Source organism: Pezoporus occidentalis, unplaced genomic scaffold, assembly GCF_034315485.1.
Source record: "Pezoporus occidentalis ecotype Australia unplaced genomic scaffold, CSIRO_AGI_Poc_V1 ctg2, whole genome shotgun sequence".
NCBI classification, from domain to species: Eukaryota; Metazoa; Chordata; class Aves; order Psittaciformes; family Psittacidae; genus Pezoporus; species Pezoporus occidentalis.
In genome coordinates this window covers 12,854,660-12,880,307 of record NW_026913855.1, presented here as the reverse complement: position 1 = coordinate 12,880,307, position 25,648 = coordinate 12,854,660, and the positions used below count along the sequence as shown (strand labels likewise).

The 25,648-nt window shown below is 37.6% G+C and overlaps 1 long non-coding RNA gene across 1 annotated transcript in view; it reads right to left on the bottom strand.

Moving 5' to 3' along the window:
• Positions 1–7,028: 7,028 nt before the first annotated feature.
• Positions 7,029–25,648, bottom strand: part of LOC134163093 (uncharacterized) — a 32,219-nt gene continuing 13,599 nt past the window's right edge. The window contains exon 3 of the long non-coding RNA XR_009964566.1: positions 7,029–7,256. This is a non-coding gene — a long non-coding RNA (uncharacterized LOC134163093). The remainder of the gene's footprint in view (positions 7,257–25,648) is intronic.

The window sequence follows — 25,648 nt, the reverse complement described above, 5'->3', positions numbered from 1 at the left end:
CTTCAGACATGGAAGTCTAAAACTAAGGACTGGCATACATAACTTACTGCTGTCCATTCACATTGTTGCTCAGTGCATGTGGATGTCATTGCTTTCAGTGTATTTTGGTGCCTGCTTCTACTTTCAGACGTATTTCTGTAAATTAACAGCATACAAGACACAATGAAATTAAGTCCCTTCTCTTTCATCTTCTGTTGCTCTGTGGACCTAAGAGTTGCATGGACACATGAAAGCTTGATATAGACAGTAAAGAGAGCAGCTGTGATTCTGCGGTATAGGATGGTCTTTCTAGGTTTTGCAGCAGAGTGAGTTTGTCTATGTAAATTAGTTTCTTTCTTGAAAAGCAATGAAACCATTTTGATCCGTTGTAAATCCAGTCTCCAGCTAAGAAGCACTTTGGCAGCTGACTCCACTAGAAGCAGTAAAAGTGCAAAAACACAAATGAAGTTCCTCTGGCAGGAGAAGTTCACAAATCTGTACCTGTGCCTTGCTGAGAGCTCAACACAGGGGACCTGGAAGGTTGGTCTAGCTGTTGTTTTGTTTTACAGTGAGCCACTAGCATAAAATTAAAAATGTGTTTTAAGCTGCAGCATTAGATCTTAAATGATTTCAGGCATTGTTTTATACACAGCAAGCACCATAGAATATAAAGATATTATCTCAGTAGGTCCTGGATGCAACATGTAATTCCTGCTTGTTGTGAAGGCACCTAAAGTTATTTCAGATACCAGATGATTTGTAATCAGATGACTGTTTCATTACTATATGTTCCTGGCGTTACTTATACAAATAGGATAGGTGATTGTACATAAAATTAGAAGCAAGTCTGCTGAAAAAACACTGATTTGTGTTACATTTATGAGTAGCTCACATTCATGAGTAATTTTCTCTGACAAAAGAAATTGAGACTAAGCTTTTGTAATGCAGAGGGTGAAGCTGCCCTGGCCTCTCAGCTTTTCCAGCATTGCAGACCTTAGAACTTGGAGGAAAGAGGTCAGTTCCTTTCCTACCTTTACTTGATGGGATTTGATCTTAAGTCACCTACTTGCCCAGAGAACATCATAATTGCTATAATAACTAAAATAATTTAAACTAGGGGAAGTGGTGCAGTGTTCCTCAGCCTCTCCTATTAGTGCTGTTCCTCATTCTGTGAAAAAGTTGAAGCTGGCTCAGCGGCACGGCAGGACTCCAGCTGGGTGGCTGCTGTGCTCTCTGTGGCAATACATGACAGTGTTTCTATAGGAGAAATTAGGAAAACACTCCCTTCCCCTGTTCTCATACACTGAGGCAAAAATACACAATTGCCTGGGGGTCAGCATCCTTTCCAGAACAGGGCAGGGAGTGTTTAGTTCAACTTCATTCAGCAGGAAGGAGATGAGTTTGCATCAAGGTGTCAGTCAGTAGGGTGAGAGGTAAAAATGCCTCTCCTAGCTCCTGTGTCGCAACTTCATCATGTCCTTTGCTTTGCTTGCAGTACATGAGAAGGAAGTGTTTAATTTCAGGTCACTTGGAAGGCTTCTTTTGACACAAAATCATTTGTTGTTGCTGCTTTGTTCCTTCAGCTGAAGGAAAAAAACAACAAAAAATAATCTTCAGTGTTCTTGCAATCGTTTTTTTTCATTTGTAATTGTCTGTGAAGCGGTGGGACTGTGTAATTTCTGCACGAAGCAGGGGTTTGTTCACTTGTGCACAGACCAACATTTGCCAGCATTAATGCTTAAGGAGAGCATTCCTCAAAAATTGTTTAAGTAGGAAGGTATTCATGTATTGCTTGAAAATGCATAATTCATGGCCACTAGTTGTTCTCATAGTGGAAGAGGTTTATTGGCCATAATCCTGGAAGTCCCCTGTGTATCAAATGACCACTGATTGTATTGGAAAAGGATGCCTCAGTGACAGCAGGCAGCCCCTGGGTGGAAAGAGGTGTCCCTTGTCCCTGAGCAATAACCTGTACGGATGATTGAGACTTGCTGATAGACCTCCATAGAAGTCTTAACAAGTAGTCAGAGTTTCGAAGCATCTGACTCGGTGAAGGATTCTTCAGTACAGGATGCTTGAACTTGATTTGTTACTCTCATCAAGGAGGGCATAAAGGTAGGTAAAACCTGAACATGCCTTGAGGCCCAGGCAGATGAAGTTTTACCACAAGCTCTGTCTTATGGTGGGGATAAGGGGGCAGGAGTGAGAAAGAAAAGGCTACTAAAACTTACAAAATATAATTATAGACTAATTTCTTCATCAGCGAGACCTGTAAGAAATCAGTACTGTTTCTCCTGAGAGATCAGTGGTGTCATCTCAAGTGTCCTCAGAGTGCCAAATGGTATAAAACACTTGCTTTGAAAGTACCACACCATGATAAGCTTCAACTCCCAGGGGATGCATTGTGTGTGCATTTTGTTATATGTAATGACACACCGAAAGGGCAGTGAAGCTGTTAAGGGAATGCTGCATAGCTAAAAAGAAGTTATTTTTCTTTCAACCAATAAAAGAAAGAAAGAGTCTTTCAGAAGAGCATTAAAATAATATCATTTAAGTGAAACAACTGATAAAATAACAGCCAGAATTCATCTGTCAAGTTAAGAAATCTAAAACATTAAATCTGTGTAGCATATGTATTTCAAATTGGACTGTTTTCCTGGTAAAGAAATAGACGACCTCTTCAAAAAGCTTTTAAAACAGTTGATATATGTACAAAATGTTGAGGCTGACACAACCAGTGTAATGGCAACAATTATTCAAAACAGTAGATTTGAAAAATAAAGCATAAAATGTAGTCATTTCATGTAGTTGTTCTAGACAACATATGAGAAGCTGTGAGAATCAGCAAGACCAGAGTTGGTTGTGAGACTCTGGCAGTTTTTTGGGGAAAGTGATTTTGTAGTAAAACAGTCTAGTGCATACAGAAAAATACCCCTAGAGATGTCTACAATGCTAACAACAATATTTTGAAATTAAGCTAAAGACTCATGTTCCCTTCAGAAAAATTCCACCTGGGCATATTCAAAAATTCTGTATGGCCTCAGTCTGCTAGGGCCATTTTCTAGTAGAAATATTTTTTTAGCTACAAAACATATAGAAACGTATGTGAATGTTTTCTTCTATTTCTAATGCAAAAGTAGTTGTCTTCTTTAAACTTGACAGAGAATGAAATTTGAGGATATGAAATCCCAGACAGCAAGGTAACAATTGGGAAAATGTGTTCTTGAAGAACTTTAAAGGCAAAATTCAAATTGCAGAAATAATTCATTTGACACTAAATAAACAAGGACTCAAATAAAGAAAAGTGAATTGTTCAGAATGGTGCTGTTGTATCTTCTAAGTACTGGCCATCAATCACTGTCAGTTAATTATCATTAAGATTGCATTAAAAAAGCCCCCTGTGGGAGCTGGATAGTCTGTGAGCTTTGTTCTGTCCTTAAAATGAACATAAACTGTAAGTTCTCTTGTTGGTTTTGTTAGGGTTTTTTGTTTGTTTTTATTTGGGTCCTTTTGTATACAAGCAAGTTGTGTGAAAAGATGAATCTGGAAATGCGTAATTGTAGTGAGAGTTACCATATGTATCACAGAGAGAGGGCAATAGAACAAGGACTTAAAAATTAAAGTTGTTATTTCTCAGGAAGAGTTTAAAGGGTTTTTTTTCCTTCCCCCCCAAAAAAAACCACAAAAACAACAACAACAAAAAAAAACAGTAGGACGTAGGACTGCCAATGGCAGGGGGGTTGGAACTGAACGATCTTAAGGTCCTTTCCAACCCTAACTGTTCTGACTCTGTGATTCTATGATTGACGTTTCTAAGGTGCAAAACTGATGGGATTTATAAAAGAAATGCTTGCTTCTTAGTTAACTGTGCTGTTTTCAAGCCTCAAGGGTTTATATTTTTCTGTGCAGCATTCAGTTTTGGAAACTTTCATTTAAAAAAAAAAAAAGAATACAGGGTAAAGTCACGTGGCTCCAAAAGGTGATTCTCCGACAGAACATGAGCCAGCATGAAATTCAGTAGGACTTGTGAATACAAAAATTTTCAGAGCTTATGAGCTGATCTGAGGCCTCTTGAGCACTTAGCTAATGACAGAAGCAGGAATGCAACAGCTATTTTTATTTCCAGGGTGCTTCCCTGCACTGCTTAGTAGCAGTTCCCACTCTTAAAAATACTGAGGTTTATTGGTAGCTCTCATCAGCATCACAAACAGGAGCTGGTACCTGAGCTCTCTGCAATTTATGCCTTTGATATAAAATTGGTTCTGAGTCAGCTGGTGCTTGTTCATCCTGAGGATCACAAGAGTCTCCTGGCAGAGCTCTCTCTCTGCAGTATGTGGCTGCGGAGATTAGAGTAAACCCTTATGAATTTTTCACATCTCTAAATACTTATTTATTGTGGGAATATGTATGTGTTACAGACAGATTTTGTTTGTTTGTTGGGATTTGGGTTTGTTTCTTAAAATGAGGCTTCCTTGTTAACCTTTTCTGCCCTGAAATGACTTAAGTGAGAGTGCCTTATGAACAAGACCAGTTTAAAGGCTGAAGCTTTCAAGACCAAAGGCCTCTCTGTTCAGCAAATTAACAGTAATACTAATTAAAAAAAAAACTTACATTTTAATTAACCATGTTTTGGCCAATTGCTCAAATAAACCTCAGAGCTGGAATCATGTAAATGCAAGTGCTCCTACTGAGATGTCAAAGAATCATAGAATAGTTAGGGTTGGAAAGGACCTTAAGATCAGCTAATTCCAACCCCCCCGCCATGAGCAGGGACAACTCACACTAAACCATGTTGCCCAAGGCACTGTCCAACCTGGCCTTGAGCACTGCCAGGGATGGAGCCTTTACCACTTCCTTGGGCAACCTGTTCAGTGCCTCACCACCCTCACAGTAAAGAACTTCTTCCTTATATCCAATCTAAACTTCCCCTGTTTAAGTTTTAACCCGTTACCCCTTGTCCTATCACTACAGTCCCTAATGAAGAGTCCCTCCCCAGCATCCCTATAGGCCCCCTTCAGATACTGGAAGGCTGCTATGAGGTCTCCATGCAGCCTTCTCTTCTCCAGGCTGAACAGCCCCAACTTCCTCAGCCTGTCTTCATATGGGAGGTGCTCCAGTCCCCTGTTCATCCTCGTGGCCCTTCTCTGGACTTGTTCCAACAGTTCTGTGTCATTTTTATGTTGAGGACACCAGAACTGCACACAATACTCCAGGTGAGGTCTCACAAGAGCAGAGTAGAGGGGCAGGATCACCTCCTTCGACCTGCTGGTCACGCTCCTTTTGATGCAGCCCAGGATACAGTTGGCTTTCTGGACTGTGAGCGCACACTGCCGGCTCATGTTCATTTTCTCATCAACCAACACCCCCAAGTCCTTCTCCACAGGGCTGCTCTGAATCTCTTCTCTGCCCAACCTGTAGCTGTGCCTTGGATTGCTCCGACCCAGGTGTAGGACCTTGCACTTGTCATGATTAAACTTAATGAGGTTGGCATCAGCCCACCTCACAAGCATGTCAAGGTCCCTCTGGATGGCATTCCTTCCCTCCAGGGTATCAACCGAATCACACAGCTTGGTGTCATCGGCAAACTTGCTGAGGATGTTTTCGTGTGCTCCTTGTCAACCTCCTCCTCCTGTGAAAGCCTCTTTGCCTGCACATGTCTAGACTGCAGGCAGCACTTACTGTGTGATGGGCAGCCAGGTGGTCATAAGGTAGAGAGACCTGTATTCAGGTCAGGTAACTCACACTGTCAGGGCATACTGTTTTTCTTTTTTGGGTATCTTCTGATGTGTCAGGAAAGATTACATCTCTTTTCTACTCTCATATCTTTTCTCCCTCTGCCGTATGTTGAGTTTCTTCATTCTTACTTAGCTATTGGAGAAGGAAAATCCCCCAGTCCTGATTTTATTTTACAATGTTGGGCCAATTTTAGCAGGTCTGTAAACCAGTAGAAGGAGGAATTAGGCCACAGCAGAAAGGGACAGTGCATGTTGAAAGAAAACTAAGAGGGAAACCCTAACCTCTTCTAATTTACATATGGTGACATTTTGCAGAAATATTGTAACATTAGCAGTGGCATAATGAAATTCTGCCTATCAGCAGTGGAAGGAATAATGTTACTGTAAAGGTAACCTGTCCACAGTTTGTTATCAAGAAAATATTCATGGCAAGAAACATACATTTACCAATGAGTGTTAAGAACAGTATTTTTTCCTTATATTTTTTTCCTCATATGCTATCCATCTTCCCCTCCAGATTTACTGCATGATCACTCCCTTTACATGCTAATTATGTGCAGCTTTGGTGAATTTGTTAGTAGTGACACTTCGGGCACCCAGTGGGACTGCAACTCATTATGTGGCAATGTCCAGATATATCAGATATTATTAGCTGTCATTAATCTGCTGAGGAAACATTGAGTGCACAGCCAGGAGAGAGACCAGGAAATAGAGTAAAAATGAAGTCTGCAGCCACCCTGGCCCCGAGAAGGTCAGAGGGCAGATCAGCAGGGGAGAAGAATACACCTTAAAATGGCCAGTGCTTAGCAGCAGATTTTTAACCCATTGTAACCCAACATTGTTAAGAAGAAGAAAGACAAAAAGAAATGATATTGTTTGTAATGTCTGTACATCTACGCTTTGCTGGAGGAAACAGGGGTACAGACTGTCAAACTACTGCTTTCTAAAGCTATTTTGTAGAACTGCTTCTCAGTGATTAAAATGTGAAGAAATTGAGTGAGCAATATTCAGTATCTGTCCCAATGTGGATAGTGCCCAAGCATAAAGCTTTGAAATTAGGCACATGTAACTCAGAATAGGATTACTGCCCCTACCTTCCACTTGAAGGTCATATTTCATAGAACCAGACCTGGTAGTAGAAGACACTCTGAAGGAGTGAAGAGCTTGCTCTCATTGTTCATCCAGACCTGTAATTCCTTTATAAACACAGGAATTCGCCTCTAGATTGCAGATACAGTGCTGACCAGCCTCTGCTGTGCAGCTTAAAAACACAAATCACAATAGGTTGCATTTTCTTCTCAAAATAGGCACTTGTAAGAGTTATGCATATCTGTGCTTGTGCAGTATTAATTACACGGCTTGGACTGCAGAAATAAAAACAAAATAACATTCTTCCCAGAAAGCTCCAAGGTCTTTCCTGTCTCCAAGATGACTTGCAGAGTACTGCTCAGGACTGTAGGGAGTTGCATCTTCTTTCTTTATATCAGCTAATCGTATGGAAGAAACCAAGCAGGTTTTCAAGCAAAGAGGGTCTTCTCTGTTCTGAAATAGAAACAGAAAACACTGAAACAGAGGCTAGGAATCTCTGAGTTTAGTGGTGATATGTTAACTAGACAATTTTCATAGCAGGGGAAAAGTAATAGGTTGGTTAGTCTGCCTGTGTTGGTTATTTGTGTGTGACTTTTGCTGCTGTTAAGGGGCAACCTGAAAATTCAGGGACCTTAAAATTAATGTAAATAATGAGATAAGAGACAAGAAAAACTAGATTTGATCAAAGGAAGTAAGAATAATCTTTTGTTTCCAAGTTTTCAAGGACCTATGCTCCTTTATCTAGAAATTGCATTGCTCTAATATAGGAGGTATATGCAAAAACTTAAAAGGAAGAAAATCACTCTAAAATTCTTCAACAGATGCAGCTTATACTTGTTAGGGGAAGCTGAGATTAAGTTCTTCAGCCAGTTGTTTGGAGATTTCCAAGTGAGACACTCATCTGAGTTTCCTGAAGGAATCTGTGAAGAATTGATTTTATTCCCACTAAAGGGATCTAATCAAATGCTTTACAATTTTTCGCATATTATGACAAAAAAAAAAACCAAAACAGAAGGCCTGAAGTTTTATTTATAGACCTATCTTCAATTAGTCAAACTGCGATAAACCCATGCAAAACACCAACTGTGAGCTCAGTTTTAGGTTGTTTAAATTCTTCACAATGCCGTAAAAGAGAAAACAATGTTAGTATTTGGTGAAATGACCCCCATTAATACTTCCTAAACTAACCACTACTCATGAACTCAGGTTCTAAGAGAAGATTTAGAAGTCATTTTGGTGGCATTGTGGGATTTGCAGAAATACCCAGAAGTGTTACAGAGTACAGTGTTAGCCATGGGGCAGGTGGCAAGTACCCAGGGAAATAAAGAAGCAGCAGTTTTATCATTGGTCTTGGACCTTTGTAATTTTGGTGTTACAAGAGGGTTTGTTTATTTTTATATGAGAGCAATGCAATATCAAAGAAGAGTTACAGTCTAATGGCATTAATGTTGACAAAAAAGTCAAGAAAGCCATTCTGAGTGCCGTATGAATACATTCAATAGGTCAGTTGTAGATTCTTTTATAGTCTTCTTTTAGTGTATGTGAAATTTTACAAATATGGCACACCTTGCCCTTTTTCCAGGGGAGAGGAATAAAAATTCATTCTAGTTTCTTTTTGCTTTGAGTGCTTCGAAGAACTGAATATGAGATGAATACTGTTTAAGTGAGTGGTACATAAATAAGTTATAGGTTAGGCTTATAGTGCAAAAATTGCAGTCAGCCTCCATGATGCTGTGTTTGCCAAATTTGCACTGATGAAGCTATTATGGCAGGGTTACTTTTTTTTTTTCCTTCATGGAGGAACATGTTTGTTAGTTGCCCATCAAGATTATGCTGTCTTTTCAGTGCCTGTGTTGCTCATTACGATCCTGCAGGCACTTATTTTCACATTTAACGTGATACGCATGAGTAACCCTCTCTTAACTGGTGCAACTATTCAGGTGCAAAATTCTGATGTATGTACTCTGTAATCCTAGGGCCTGAGTAAACTCCACAGAACTCAAAAGTGTTACAGTTTACAGAAGTCTGCATCATTTCTTATTCCATTGTTCATAGCAAGTTGAATAGGTAGGTTTTATCCAGATAAACCTGTATCAGCAATGCTATCAAGGATATCTGCACAGCTGCCTTTGATCTTAATGTACTGAAAATGGTGTGTTGAATATTAACTTCAGTCTTTTAAAAGGTGGCTCTTCAATATATATGCTTGGAATTGTTTTCAAAGTAAATTCCTAGGGATAGGCTTAAAATGACTGTAAGTTGTAACAGAATGCGGCAGGAGAGGTCATCACCTTGAATTTGGAGTGTGGAGAGAACCAATAAACAGAAAGTGCTGGATTGCTCTTTTCCTTGTGACTCAGAAAATTAAGAAGTATAGGGTAAAATCCCTAATAGTAATTTTTACCTTACTGAACAAGCATGAATACCTTTAGGAATATCCTAATACATTTGCTCTTTATTTTGTCATCTGCTTTGTAAAAGCTAATCATAGTTACAAATTTATAAAATGTGCAGTTAGTTGTAATTAAGGCTATATTGAGCATTCTGAAAGTTAAGAAGCAACATCAGCTCTGAACTGATGTGTTTACGCAGGAGTTGCTTTGGTGTGTGAGCCATTAATTGCAATATTCTCAGAGGCTGTGGGAGGGCCTTGCCTACCAAACTTTTGGGTCATAACATAAGGGTTTGATTCTGCAGTTCCTCTGTAAAAGGTAAGTGGCAGAGCTCTATCACAGCTCTGCTCTTCTTCATACAGTACTTTCTATCATACGACATTGCCAGCAGAGAAAGTGGTGCCATAGATCACCCTATCTGATGTAAAGGGTAATCAATATTTACTGTGATTCACTGTTTTTGTGATGTTTACTGGGAAAAAAAATACAAGGACAGAGAAGTTTTAAATTCATCACAGCTTTCCTGATGTTTTCTGTCATTTATTCATTATCATCACTCAATTAGGTGACTTATGCTCTTGCAGAATGAGATACTAGTTAGCATGAGTGAAGGGTTGTCAAGCACTGGAACAGGCTGCCCAAGAACCTGGTTGAGCCACCATCCCTGGAGGTGTTTTAAAGTCATATAAATGTGCTACTTAGGGACACAGTGGGGTGGTAGACATGGCAGCTAGGTTAACGGTTGGACTCAAGGATCTTAAGGGTCTTTTACAACTTAAATGATTCTATGATTCTAAGCAGGAAAAATCCAACCAGAAATTTCCAAGCTGTGAGTTGTCATTAAACGTTTTATTTAAAAGGATTCTGGTGCAGCTGAGACAGGAACAAGAAAATGCAACCAGAACAATAACACCACCAAAACTCAGGGCAGTGTTTCAAGACCATTTCTTGAAATATCTGAAGATTTTTACTGTCTTTTCCAAAGTTACAGATGTTGGTTTTTTTTTATAATTACTAGTATTTTTATTTCATTAACACTAAAAAATGGAAATTAGAACCCTTTTGCTGCTCTAGCTAGAAAAAAGGTAGGAGTTTTCTGAACTCCAGAAAACATATCATCTAAATGGATAAAATAGCTTAAAGAAGGGCTGTTTAAAGGGCTTGGAATGATGAACATTAAATAATTCATGTTTTACTTCAAAAAACAGTTGCAGAAATTGGCTTGTACATACCTATCCATGTGTCTCTGTGTTTGTATGGGCTGAAACTGCACATTGTTGTATCAGGGGTAACAATTCCACAAGTCTCCAATAGATAGTCCTAACTGCTCATTTCAGATGCAAATTATTTCACAACAAAATACAGATAAAGAAACCTTAAATTCACTTGAGTTTCTTTAATGAGAAATTACATTATGGAGTACCAAAACATGGTTTCCTAGATATCTGTTTCTAAACATATCATATGTTTACTGGGGTTTTGTTTCCTTAAAAGCATTGTGGCTATGCATTCAACTTTTGAACCTCATTCTGCAGTGTTGTAGAGCTAACTAACTCTGGAAAAAACAAACCTCCCCAGCCCCCTTCCCCCCCCCCCCCCCAAAAAAAAAAGAAACACCCAATAACAAACAAAGAAAACAACCCCAAAAGAGTGCTGTTTTTTCGGTGGGGGGTGTGGGAAGTCAGAGGCTTATGTAGTAATTTTGCTATTCCCCTTAACAAAACCAAGGTCCTACTCTGGCAGCATGGACCTGGGTCTAGCATAACACAGCTTTAGGCAGATGCTTCTTCGGGATGTGTTAAAGATCTTAGAGATCTCTCTCACTTTCTTCCTCCTCTATGCACCTGAATCTACCCTTGATAGCAAATTTTGTCAGCGTCCCATTTGAACAGCTTTATACGATTGCTTCCCTCCACAGGTTACTTTATTCAAGTGGATTTGCCACAGAGCATTTGCCCATTAGCAATCTCTTCTGCAGCCTGCTTTAAAATCTGCTTGTGGTTATGGCCAGATAAAAGCATGTGAGGTCAGTTTGGCAGAGCGGAGACAAATACTTTAACATAAGGTTTTCTATTCTGTGCAGGCAGCTAATAAAAGTGCCCGCAGGTGTTGAGAATTATCCTTGTCTTGGAGATTTCTTTACAATCTGAACCTAATCTTGGCAAAAGCTTTGGCAAGGATATCTGGCACATTAATTAAATGACTTTCCCTCCCCCACAGGTCTTATGCTGTAACTTTGATTAACCGCCTCTGTGCCCAGGAAAGGAACTGCTGGATAGGCATTATCAGTTTTGCAGGTGTATGGATGTTAGAGATAACATGGGATTCCTCCTTTATCTGGACGGATGCTCCTTACTGTTTCAACACTACACAGCTTTTCCCCTAGCTACAGCTACAAGGATCCTGCAGGCATGTTATGAGATTTTAGTATGAGGACTTTTTATTCAATATGTATCTCTGGATGGCCTCTGCTGAGAAGGTTCAGATCTTTAGAGGAAAACGCCTGAATTCTCCAGAGCTCCCTCTCTGTTTAAATGGCTTTTCCTTGCTGCAGTATCACAGCTGTGACACATCAAAGCTAGTAGGTGGTGTGGCAGGACAAGCAGCCCCAAATCAGCCTCAGTGACGAAAGGTGATTTGCAGTGGCAGGTTTCATATCTTACGGTGTCATTTTCATGAATGACTTGGCTAATTAAATTTAATGTGGAACAAGAGCTTGCTTACATTCTGCCAGGCTTAAGATGTTCTTACTCACACCTTACATAAGGAACAATTCCTACTGTTGAATAAGGGCTCCAGGATTTAGCCCTCTGTTAGCAGTCTTCCATAAACCCTTTGTTTTCCTAACATGTTAAAACCCAAGGCTTAATGGGTTCATGATGACATCAGTTATCAAGATTTGTGTGGTGTTGGCAGATGTTGAATTTTCAGTGGAAAACCATTAAACAGATTTGCGTCAGGGCAAGTTTCACAACATGCACATATTATACCGGTGGTTACATGTGTTGACTTCAGCTTTATTTATTACAAAGGAAAACAGGCCTGTACTTATACAACCACAGCAATGAGAAATTAATCTTCCTAATAGGAAAATCAGTCTTGTCTTGTTAAAGGTGCTCAAAGTTACAGATTGAGTGTGCTGAGCTTGCAAAAACTATGTCTGCAACTTTCAGATTTAATAAATCTAAAATTAAATATTAAGAAAAAAAAGAAAGAAACAAAAGATTTTTTGGGTACCTTTATTTTTGGACGACCAGAGTAAGGGAAGCAAAATTTCAGAAAGTGTTGAAAGTCCATTCTTTGACAGTCTTTCCAAAATGTCTCAAGTTAAGCACGTTTTTTTTCATACCTGATTAGATTTGTTACTTTTGAATGCTGATTACCCATCAGCTCAGAACACGTCAATTCTGTACTAGTTCTAATATTCTTTAACATTAAAAGGTTTCTTTTTGTCATATGACTATGAAGTCTGCCCAGTGGTATTGTCTATACCAGTGATGGTACCCAGGCCTACATGTGATGTGATATGTGCATAAGAAACATATAACTTATGAAACCAAATACATGGGGAGAAATGATTTTTCAAATAAAATCTGTCCAATACAGCAAAACCATGAAACACCACAGCAATCCAAACTAATAACCACAAAAAATCAAAGGAAAATAGTTCCATTTTGTGTGTATATATATATATATATATATGTATGCATGGTAACTTGAAAACAGAGGGTGTTAGTTGCTGCAGTGTTTGGTTCATACGTTAATTAGGACCTCACTTTGGAGATGAACTCAAATCTATTGCATCTCACTTTTATTCAACTGTAAACGTGTTGGAGAGTTTGTATTTTCTTGGAAACTAAACTTCACTCAGTTGTCATGAAATACTTCAGGTTCTCCTTATGCATCAGGAAGCATCTACTCTTGGTCCTTCCTGTTAAAAGCTACAAATAAAAGTTGTTCTTATAATGCACCATTTCACCCCCAAAACAGTTGTCTGAGTCTTGTCAATGCTGCTGCTAAAGCGTAAAGTTTTTTGAAAGTCAGAATTAATTCTGATAGTAACTGGAACGTTTCAAGGGGTAGACCTATTCTTTTTCAATCATGCAGTGCAGTACATAGAGGATCACTAGAATAAGTGGGGATATTGTACTTCTGCATGTTTAAAAGTAAATAATTAAAAAATTAAGTAAAACCCCTAACATTCTGACTTTTTTTATAAAGAAGCATTTAATTTTCTATTGTTTTTCTTTCAAACACTTAAAACTTTGCTTTTGAAATATGCCGATTTGTAAAAAATGCTTTATTAAAAAAAAATAAAAATAATTTAATATTGAAATACTGGCTTTATATTTTGGGATTCAAACAGATTTTTAATTTTTGACAGCCTTTCACTTTATTTTCTTTCTGTTTGTCTTTTTAATGTAGCTGCACAAAACAAGATTAACATGATTTGAACAAGTAATGGAATTTTCCTTTAGAGTCAAGTTCACTACTTTAGTTTTTCTCCAGTGTGGAACGGGGCAAATTTTTCTGTCTTGCAGTCCTGCATAAAACAAAACTGTGACTTCAAGAGAGCTCTATTTTTCATCAGGCAATCAGACAAAAGAAATTCCTTTACTGAGTGCATGCAAAACCATTGTTTCTTCATCAGCAGAACTTTTCCAGTACCTGAAACCAACCACTTGATAAAAAGGATATGATAAACTTTGAATTAGGACCTTAGTTTTCACCGGCTAAAGAACAAATGATCATCCACAGATGTGAGTGTGCAAAAGCAAAACATACCCTCCCAAACTTTTCAAGTGAAAAACAAATGATTAAATAAACATTGGATAATTATGATTTCATGAGTTACGTGATCTCCTAATAATTACAAATGGGCAAATAGAAAGATTTTGATTATTTACACTGCTGTCTTGCCATTCATTATAGTCGGTAATGTTTACAGCAAATTTTTTCCTAACAATAACATTTATAATATTTTAATGTGTGTGTATGGAGGGAAATAGCACATAAAAGAATTTCAGCACAAATAAATGTCAACTGTTTTACATTTGGAACTCCACTGTATTATTTTAGGACCCTACTGCTCAAAACACTTATGGTTAACTTTATTCACACAATTCCAATGGGACAACTCATATGTAGAAGGCTAAGTCTTTTCTTAAGGGTTTTCTTCTACTCTTTCCTACCCCACCCTTCACTTCCTGACGTGCACATGCACAGGATGGGGTAGATGCATCTGAGCGGTTTCCTGAGCAGACTGAACTGTCTCTTCGTTCTCTGTGGTCCTCTCTGGAATCATTCTAATGAAATAACTATACAGGAGTTTGTGTATGGATGAATATACATTTACTTGCACAAGTATTAATTAATTTATTCTGTGGGTACCAAATAATTATCTGTTTTGCTTCAAGGGCAATTTGCTGCCATACTAAGCAGAAGGCATTCTTTTACCAAAAAAACAAGCATAGCAGCATTTTCAGCCATGTGCTGAAATGTGTGATTAGTACTAAAATGTGTTAAGCATGGCATCATTATTCTAAAACCAGCCACAGAGATATAAAATGCACTGTGATGTTGCAAACTGAGCACAGTTTGATTGTAGGACACCCCGGCAGAGGGTTTTGCATTAGAATATACATTGTGTTTATAATGCCTTCTTCTCTAAAATGTAATTAGGTTTTTTTTATGAACTGGTAAAATATAGTATATAAAGGACTTGGGGGATTTCCATAGAGCCACATTTATTCCCACACATCTTTCCAAATCATAAATGGTTGTCTTCCTTGGAAATGGATTAGGACAAATTGCATTAGGACACGATTGTGAATCTGATTAAGGTGGAACCATGATCAGGTTTTTTCTTTTGGCCAACCATGTTTTCTTATAACAACCAGAAGACAAAAAAGCCTTTGGCAAGATGTTTCAAAGGCCGTTCTCATATGCACATAAAAGCAGTTTTCATGCTAATTCAAAAATTGGTCCACACCTATTATTTCTTTATATAGCCAAGACAAAGCTTTGGGCAAAATTTTGCAGTAGTATATTTTTCAGATACAGACTTGTGGTTTCAGTAAAAGCTCATAAAAAGGAATTTCCATGCATAATTTCCTTAAGGAGAAGACTCTGAAGGCAAGCTGCAAGAGAGTCGAAAGATCAGGCGTTGATTCCGAATTGGTTCAGTGAGAGAACGCTGAGAATAAAACCATTCCCAGTGGAAAACTGATTTAATATACAGAATAAATACCTTTTCAAATTAACAAACTCTTAGAAAGGCCCTAGCCCCTCCTTTTTTTGTGTTAGCATCTGACCCAAACTGAACACATTGTGTGACATTTGACACGGAAGGGAACTAACACATATGTCTGTTGATGGGCAGAACTGCAAATGTCTGGAAAAAAAAAAATGCCAAAAATGGTTGTCACTTTCTTCTCTACTCCTCCCCTAATTTTTTAAACAGTATTCTCAAATCCATAAAGCTAAAGGGAACCAAATTACAGCGTTGTTATTTCTGTGTTGTAGTCAAATCTGTTGGTGCTCTGTTGCTAATTAGTAGAAAACAAGACTGGAAGAGGCTGAGAAACTCATCTTTCTTTGCCTCCTTCTGGCTGCACTGCATATGAGTGTTTTGATCTTCCAAACTAACACATAGGATTCAGCTGAGAAGCAGGACTCCACTGTGTTAGGAACAGAAAGTCTGTGTAAAGAAAGAAGGTTCCTGTCTCTAAAGGCTAGGATTTGGCATATGAAAAAAGAGAGAACAGGTGGGTCTAACGAATAAATTCTGAAAGCCTGAGGAGCTCTATAACCTTTGTGCTTAGTATATTAAGTATCAGTGATATTACACTGTCCAAGTAACTGCAGCCATCTGCTTTACTGCTAGCTTTGCTGGCTTTTACTTTTTTTTTTTTCCAGTTTAGACCAAGATTCAGTGATGTTTATTTTAAATCGTTTGTTTGACTTGATATTGACATTGTTTTGGGAAATACAAGTAAGAAACTGAATTCTTCATGTGTCTCATGCAGGCAGAGACTAGACAAAATAGGAACAGATCTGAACTGTGATCTAAATTTCAGGGTGTACCCATCTGAAGTACATTCTTCCTGAGGCTGGAAAACGTCTAGTTATCTCTTGTCTGTTGTTGTTGGCATCTTACTCTGGCTTCATCCAGAAGCTGAGGGCCCAACACGAATGTGGTTGGAAGCTTAACCTAGTGGCACAGCAAGTGAATCTTCACCATTTTCCAGGCTGACAATCCTTGGGTACCCCTCCAGACTTAGCATGTTTATATAAACTGAGTGTCTAAAAGAGTTATGAATCAGAAACATTCATTTATAGCCAAATTTCTGTAAGTGATAATGACCAAACGAATGCAAAAAATATGTGGGTGGTGGTATTTGTGGGTTTTGTTTTTTTTTTTTTTAACTCCCTTTTCTTCCTCTGGCATTTCCAAATGTATTTTCTCACACCTGAGATTGTCACATCTAGAGGAAGATGCCATTCAGAGAGACTGAAAAACAGTAGTGGTGGGGCAGATGTCTGGATTTCTTACCCAAGCTGGGAATCAGTCCTGAAATACAAGCATGCATGTTCTCCCTTGGACACTTCAAAGTAGAAGTTCAGCTACATTTCACAACAGTAATTTTTGGCTGAAGCAACGGAGGTGCCAAACACCTACCTACCCTTGTGTTCCCAGACCTCCTCTTTTACAATACCCTTTACAAGAGAACATGTTGGCCCATGCCAATACAGTCATGGTTTGTTGTAGATCTCAGGTCTTACTACCATTGTTTAGAAACTGCAAAGTCCAAAATAATTATAGTGAGTTGGGAAATAATTGTGTTAATAAAAAATAAAATAAGTTAAAAAGGAGAAAGAAAAGTTAGCCAAAACTGTCACACAATTTTTTTTTTACCTATTAGAGTTTGTCTTAGGTTTGTTCATCAGGTTTATATGTGTGTATATATATATATATCTAAACAGAGAGCGAGCAAGATGTATACACACACACATGTATGTATGTAGAGAAGAAAATGTTAAGATCAGAAATCCAGAATCTAAAATTAAATTATTGCAAGATATAAGAATCAGAATCTCTTTGGTAAATTCATGAGCTAGATAATCTATCTGTAATAGCAGCTTATTATTTGCAGAAAATTTAGTCTTCTTTTTCTCAGTAATAATTAGTCTTTTCAGTGCAAATTTTATTGGTTTAGGTACATAAACATTTCTGTGAAAATTAGATCTGGCTGGGAAGTCAGGTGTTGAAAAATATCTATGAAAACAATTTTTTTATGTGTATTTCTGATTATTTTTCCCAAGGATGTGATGGAATCACGGTGCCTGGAAATGTTCAAAGCCCATGTAGATGAGACCCTTAGTGACATGGTTTAGTGGTAGACTTGGAAGTCCCAGGGTAAAGGTTGAACTTCATGATCTTAAAGGTCTTTTCCAAAGTAGCTGATTCTATGATTCTGTGATTTAGAAGTATATCTAGAGGTTTCCAGAAACTTCCCAGATCAAATGCTGAGCTATGTACTAAAATGGGGAAAAAATTTACTTTGTGTTTTTGCCACTTATTTTTCATGACCATTTCAGCTTTTATTTCAAATTGATGATGAAGCACTTCAATAGAACCAATTTTTTTTTCTTTTCTAATGGAATTTTTGTCTTAAAATATCAAATGAAAAAAATTTCAATTATGTGTCATGTAAACAGTATATATATTTGATTTTCCCACAGATCCTCTGTTTGGAATGTTCTTTAGAGAATTAAATAGTTCATACAATCAGAGTGGTTATCTAAATCATGAAGTTTTCTTATTTTCTCTGATTGGGTAAGGTTTTATAAATTGCTTTCACTTCTGCCTGAATAAGGCTTATTTTTTTCACAAAATTATTCTTATTTCACGACTGAGTCTCAGCTCCAGTCATAATTATGCATTCTCTTGACACTGTGCTCACATTAATATTTGTTAGAAGTAACAAAAATGAAGCAAAATTCAGTGTTTCTTAAAAGGGTCATGTTTGAGCGTTTTCACTGTTCATTCACTGGTTCCTTGCATCTTGGCCATTGCTGCAAGTCTGTTCTTATATTTCTCTACAAAAAGCGGCGAATTAATCAACAGGAGGCCCTGCTATTCGAAGTATGTATAGAGAGAGACTGGAAAACCTGACTCCTGTTTGTAATTATTGAAATGATTTACCTGCAATCATGTCACTTTTATGACACTTAAAAATATGCTACATCTATTTATGCAGCTAATTTCTATGACAAATGTAATTAAATTCAATAGGGTAGGGTGCTAAATTCTTAGGTACCTTAAAGCTTTATGGAGTGATATCAGGTGGAAGATCTGGACAAGGAGGGGTTTGAAATGGAGCAGAGCGGTATGATCCTCAAGACCATTTTCCACTTTTATTGTTCTGGTTATATTCTAAATGATTTCTAGTGAGGAGAAGTACCAGAAAGGTTGACAGAGTCATGGAATAATTCAGGCTGAAAAGGACTTGAGGAGGTCATGCAGTCCAACTCCTACATACAGCTCCAGTCCTTGACCTATCCAGATTGTCTTTAGAAAGTCTCTCCTCTTTTATACTGTTCTTGTATCGAAGGGCCTAAAAGTAGGCACAGTAAGGGATCTGCCTTTTCATGGTCATTATTTCCTATCTCTAACAACTACAGTAACATAGAGATATTTTTGTTAGGCTTGTTTCATAGTACTGACTTCAGACCATCTGAACTTCTTGCCATTGGAAAAATTTCCAAAGTTTTCTTTAATTTCTAGCTGAACATCAATAATTCCTGACATTGGAGAGCTCTTCATCCATAGATATATATTTGCATAAACATGTATAGTTGCCATATCCCCCCCAGATACTCCAGACATGCACAATCCCACCTATCTGAGTCAAAGAGATCACAGGAAGACATAACTCTGTTAAAGGAGGCTGTGAAGAATGTCTTGGAACAAGATGACTAGGGAGGCGGTTTCTTTCCTGCTCCAAGTTAGTGATGGGTACGGCCTATCTCACCAGATGCACAAGCCAATGTGTAAGTTCATGAAATTGCCATCCACCATTCCTTTTTGCTGCCAGGTCAGCCTCTTCACTAAGGAATTCTTACCCCCCTGTCATCATCTCAGGCTCTAAATTAATTTTGTGGCAATCTCCAATATGAATATCTGCACAATGGTAGATCTAGTACATCCGCTGGAATTGGGAATAGACCAAGAGAAAACATCTTGAAAAGAAAACTGAAGTCCTGGATGAAATGCCTCAGAAGTTGACTTTAAAACTTTGAAAGTGACTGGGAAGAAATCATTCTGCTCAATGACTGAGTGAAGGCAAATCAGAAGTATGCATTAAATATAAGTGTGAATGTACACGTGTATATGCATATATATGAATGCACACATAACATTTGATTTTTTCTTCAATATTTTATCAGTTTATATCAAAAACCACAGAAATTTAGATAAAATGCACTTTATTTAGTCACCTTGCAATTACAAGGTTAGATATCTTAAAAATGAATAGATAAGTCATTAATGTGGGACAGGCTGATAATATTAAACACAAGAATTTAACTGATATGGTTCATATTATGTCTTACAGCTATAAATTGTTAGAAGCAGTGGAGTTTTCTGACAATACTGTTGTGGAATAATTATGGGATTAAAAAGCTGGAATAAGGTTATTTGAAAACTGGTGTAAGGTAATGTGAGCCAGAACTCTCAAAGTCCCTTAATAGGTGTTCTTAACTCAGCATTAATACCTTATTTAACGTAACGTGCTGTGCACTCTTTAAATTGTTAGCTTGGAACAGATTATTTATGTTTCTCTTGCATCCAAACAAGAATTAATGCCCTTATCCTATTTGACCAGAATTGTTAAGCACTTTTGTTCTTAGGCTTGTATCAGAATGATAACAAAAACATAAAATCAGCAAGCTTTTTAATGAACATGGGGTTAACTTGAAGTGCCCTGATTTACAGATATTAAAGTAATAGTCTCTTTCAAGTTATTTACTGAGGTGTTAGAAAGTTTGTGTTCCCATTCAGCTCAAACAGTTACTTTGAGAAACTGCAGTTTCTTTGTTTCCAAAGTATTAGAAAGGGGCGGTTAAGAAAGCTATTGGAACTAAGTCCCTTTTTAATATTTTCTTTTTTTTTTTTTTTACAAACAATGATATCTTTCATTATGTTTTGAGGAAATCTGAAGTGAATGCCACAGCTAATTCACCTGATCCTACTCAGATCTTGGTTTTGCAAGTTTCTGTTGTTTTCCAGGTGTTGCCTTTATTTTTTCTCTCACAATAGTTTAGCTTACTTTTGTATATTTCATACCTGCATGACAATTCACTTGTCTGCTTTTATTACTTTTATTGGATATCCATGGTACAACTGCATTTTGCTAGCATAAAAGGAAGTCAGTACAAGTGCAGTGACTGATGCAGTTACTTGTTAGTATTTTGCTAACATGTAGTATGGTCACCTGTACAGAAGACTTTCACTCCATTTTGGTTTAACTACTGGAACAAATGCATGCACTTTCTTTTCTGCTTATTCTCTGCCTAGGTTTTGCTGGTAAGAGCAACAGATACTACTGTCTGCTGTCCTGCTGCTGGTAGTTCGAGCTGTTTGAAGAAACTAAAGAATAGGTTCATCAGGACTTACTAAAATTTTCAATCTTTATGAACAAATCTTATGTGCAGAATTTTAAGACAAGCTAAACTGTTTTTATGATTGACTTAATGGCATATCTATTAAGAACTACGTAAAGCATCTAAGTGATGACATGCTTAGATATATTCTTAAAAAAAGAAGAGGAGAAGAAATGTTGGCCAGTGAAAGCTTCATGATCATTCAAGTGAAAGGAGGAAAGGAGAAATGAAAGTTCGAGTCATGACAATGAGAAATTGCATTTCCTATGAGCACCATAAAAATGTAGAACACATACATGGAAAAATTCAGAGAGAACTGTAAGATGGCATCACTGAAATTGTCCTGAGATGAAAATTTGACAGTATTTAAGGCCGGTGGGATGAACACCAGCAGAGAGTCTGATGTTTTTCCAAGCCCTATTAGAGTACTTCAGCTTCAAATGCTCTACCAAACTTGCCTGAATATTCATAAGAATGTGATTTCTGACAATTGTTATGTTTGATAGCCCACCTCAGTCTGAATTCTAACAGGAAAGAGATTGGTGAAGATAAAGAGGAAGTATATCAGTGTATTTGAGTCTCCTACACTAGCTAATTTAACAGTTTTTATTTATAGTCTGATGTGGTCTTTCCTTGCTGGATTGATTCTTTCAGTCCTAAAGTATGTACTGTTTATTTAATACTGCAGCAGGGTGAGATTGCCATTACTAATGTAACCTGAATGTCTGGGTTTGGGAGGATATTTCTTATAAATCAATGCAAGCTCCCAGCACTTTATATAAAAAGCATATTACTTCACTTCCTCCAAGTATAAAGGTCTTCAACTTGTTCGGTGGTTGTCTCCTTACTTCTTCTGCCTCAAGAATTATAAAATACCTAAACCCCCAGTCTGAGAGCTGAGAAATAAGGGAGAGATAAATCACACACTTCTCAGGTTTGTGTCCTTCAGTTGTTGAATTCATCATTTCATGTGCCTGGTAAGAAAAGAATTTGGAAAAAAAAAAGATGGGTGTTTCAGAACTACTGTATCTCCTATATCTAATTTCAACTGGATGACATAGCTGTCTGAAACTGGGCTTGCAAAACTGTGGCAGTCCATATAGATTTCCTCTAAACCCCGAAGTTTTGTGCGGTAAGTCCTGGGACAAACTAACAAATCATGCCATATATATGTTATATCAAACAGCTTTGAAGCTCTGAAAGGATCAAGATCCAGAGATTCCACGAAGTCCCTTGAGACATTTATTTTTGCCACTGGTTGTACATGCAAAACAGTTAGATCTCTGGAGATAAGAAGTAGAATGAAAGCCTGAGGAAATAGCATCCATTTCTGAAAATGTTACAAAAAGTGACTTTGCCAAGGTCGTGCAGGGAGTCAGACTATATAAATCCAAAGTTTTTAGTCATGCTAGACCTCCAAAAGCAGCTCTTTCTTTCAGCTGGAGCTGCCACAAGCCACATTTGTATTCTAGATGTTGTCCAAAAGAAAGAAGAAATGAATTTTCAAATGTTTATTTTGTTGCTTTGTCTGTTTACTACACAAAATGTTGTTGCACATACGGCCAGGATGTAAAATGAGGCAGGGACTAATGTCTTCAGTCATAATGTGAGAAAACAGAGAAATAGTTGGACAGTAATTTCTCACACAGTTCTGCCATGGCAGTTCTTTCTGCTATGATTTAAGAAACTACAGGCAATGGAAAAGGTTCCCTTTGAAAGTGTTTTAAATGTCAAATATAAGATTCATTTCTATACTGCTTTAATCCAAATGCCAGAGTTCTGAGCTAAACTATCAATCTGATGAGGACTCCATGAGCTTTGCCTGTCTAAACAGCTATCTCATGAACTGGAATCCCACTAACACCAATGTATAATATCAACATATTTTTCAGGAAAAGACGATCTTAATTTCTTTGTGATCATGTGCTACAGTATTCTTTAACTTGCTTACTAGGGCTGTTTGTGAGAGGCGCATAGTATCTGCATTGTGCCTAGGTGTTATATGCTAGAGCAACAGGCTGGGAAGCCAATGCTATGGGAGGTAAGAAACCCTGGAATTATTGAAGGAGAAAATTGATAGGGTCAGGGATATTTTGTGTAGAGATGCTAAGTCTAGAACTGATCACTGCTATCATCAGATTTGATACTAGATCTTTTCCTCCATGATAAATTTACTGCCTTCTTCCTTTTTTCCTTTTTTTCATTTTTTTTTGTCATATATTTCAGTTCTTTAACTTTGACGATCTCTTGCTTCTTAGATTTCAGCGGAGTGGAAACTTTGACAAGAGGACAATACCTTTCTGATCTGTGAGTAGTCCTGAAGCAAAAAGTTCAACACCATGAAGTGGCTTGACCACAGAAATTGCTGTCTGATGCTTACTTCTACTGAAACTTGAAGGTCTGCCAAGCAGCAGAGTCCATGTTTTCTAATGTTAAATGGAAAAATCTTAAATCATTGGAAAGTCTGTGCAGACAAGCAGAGATCATGTACCTGAAATATTTATCTTTTTAAACAAAAAAATCTACCTAACCTTGTGATTTACCTAAATCACGAGTAGATTATGGTTAGTCATCCATTCTCCTTCCAGGAAGGGCTTCTCGCTAGCTTTCTGTTACAGGAAGGCAATTATATTCTGTGAGAACCAAATTTTTAATCATTAGAGTGCCAATGGTTAGGAAACAGCTCAACCACATCTTACTGCACCAGTTTGTCTCAATGACTTTACAGTGTCATCTGTTTCTCAGTAACCTTTTTTTAGCATGAATGTCTAAGTATGATTGTTTCCAGAAATACTGCCAGATAACGATTATTTCCTAAGGCTAATTTTGTTAGAGGAGGCCGTGTAAAGCAAGCATAGACATTTGTTTCAGAAGTGACCTCAATAGCGTTCATCAGCTCCCATTTCCAGGTACATTCTGTCTCCCAACTATCTTGCCCATCAACCTAGTAACTCTTGTAGTCAGTATGGGTATTATTTTCACACAGGCCAATTTGTCTCGGGTAAGCCAAGCTGTTTAGGTACTGATTAATCAAAACTGAGGTGAGTCACCCAGACTGAAATTACACTGACCACCCATGGGCCTTGCCTTAGTTAAATTAAGTATTTTGAAACCCACACCAGTGAAGTTAAAGCAGCTACAGTGTAAAATAGGGTCTGTGGAGGTTTCCAGCAAAATACCAGGGAGAATCTCTTTTTGCAGAAGACAGTGGGACCAGAAGACCAAACAACACTTTAGGCAGGAGCAGATGTGCTTTGTATTAACCTGTAGAGGTAAAGTGCAAGAACCTTTGCTTTTCTTGAACAGCACTATGCATGTACGACTATCTATAAAAATGCAATCATACTCTTAGACAACTAATACCATAGGTGTTTGCTATTTTTCTCTAGTGAAGTCAAATAAAATAATAATTAAAGGTTCCCATCCTCTTCAAGCTTTTTTTTAATATGCAAACAAAATGTCTTTGCAAAAGTTCTACATAGGCATGGTTAAAAGAGGAAGGGAGGGATAGATTATTGCACAAGCTGTTTGAAGTTTTCTTTTGACCACAATTAAATTCAAAGATCCAATCACTGAATCTTATGCAGCAGCTTTTCTTCGTGGGAAATGTTTCCTCCTTGAAAATTAGGATATGAAACACTGATCCTGGAAAATAATGCTGAACACTTCAGATGACTCAGGAAGTTCAAATATTCATCCTAAGTAGCTGGATTATAATGTATGCCTCCGGTGCAAAAATCAAGACTAGGCATTTGTTAAATTTCTTAATTTTTTGCTGATTTGGATTTAGCACTTGGTTTTGGAATGAAGTGTAATCCAGAAACTGATTTTTATGTGGATTTTGGAAAAGGAACAGGAGATCTGAGAGTTGTTTTCTTTTTGTTGTACTTGTTACTTTTGGATCAATGTCAATAAAGGTGAACAGACAGCTAACAGAGATCTGCATTCATAGTATCTTGCTGCTAAGCATGATCCCTTATATATATGTTCAGTCTGGTATGAAATAAAAACACCAGCAATGCAGAGATTTTTGTTGTTGAGGAAGTATGATAGCACATTTATGCTGTGCGGATTTTTTTACTCTCCTAGGTGTTTAGTTTGAAAAGGTTTGTTTTTTTTTTTTCTTTTGGTGTTTTTTTTTGTTTTTTTTTTGTTGTTTTTTTTGTCTGCCCTCTTTAAGCAGGCAGTTCTATAAAACTAAATACTAAGTGTACTACTCTGCTGCTGGCAGATGTGCCCTGTATGACCCAATGTTCAATTCTTGTGGTTAACAGCAGTTAGGACTTGAAGCATGTGAACTTTAGCAAGACACATACGTTTAATTGTTTTTATTGGCTTATCGTAGTGTGTAATTTAAATGCAATATGATATTTGGAGAGGCAGCATATCCTGTAGGGAATCCATTCAGATGGTGAGCACAGCCATGTCTAAAATGGGATTTTTGAACACCCCCCCCCCCCCAAAATCCTATTCATGCCTTTGCGAAGGAAAAGAGACAACCAGAAATACTTGACTTTTCTTAACAGAGAAATTCTCCTATCAATCTAAAGATAGATAAACAAAATATAATGGGAGGGTTAAAGGGCCCACCTTGTTGATTTTATTCACATAAATATTTCCACTGAGTAAGTGAATATACCATATCTAAATGAGCCCATTGCAAGCGGCAGGAGGGAAAGTTGTTAGATGGTCCTACTGGAAAACAGTGTAATCTTTCAATGGCAGAAGGAGTCCAAATTTCCTTTCTAACAGACAGGCTAATCAGTAGCAATTAAGAGGCAAAGT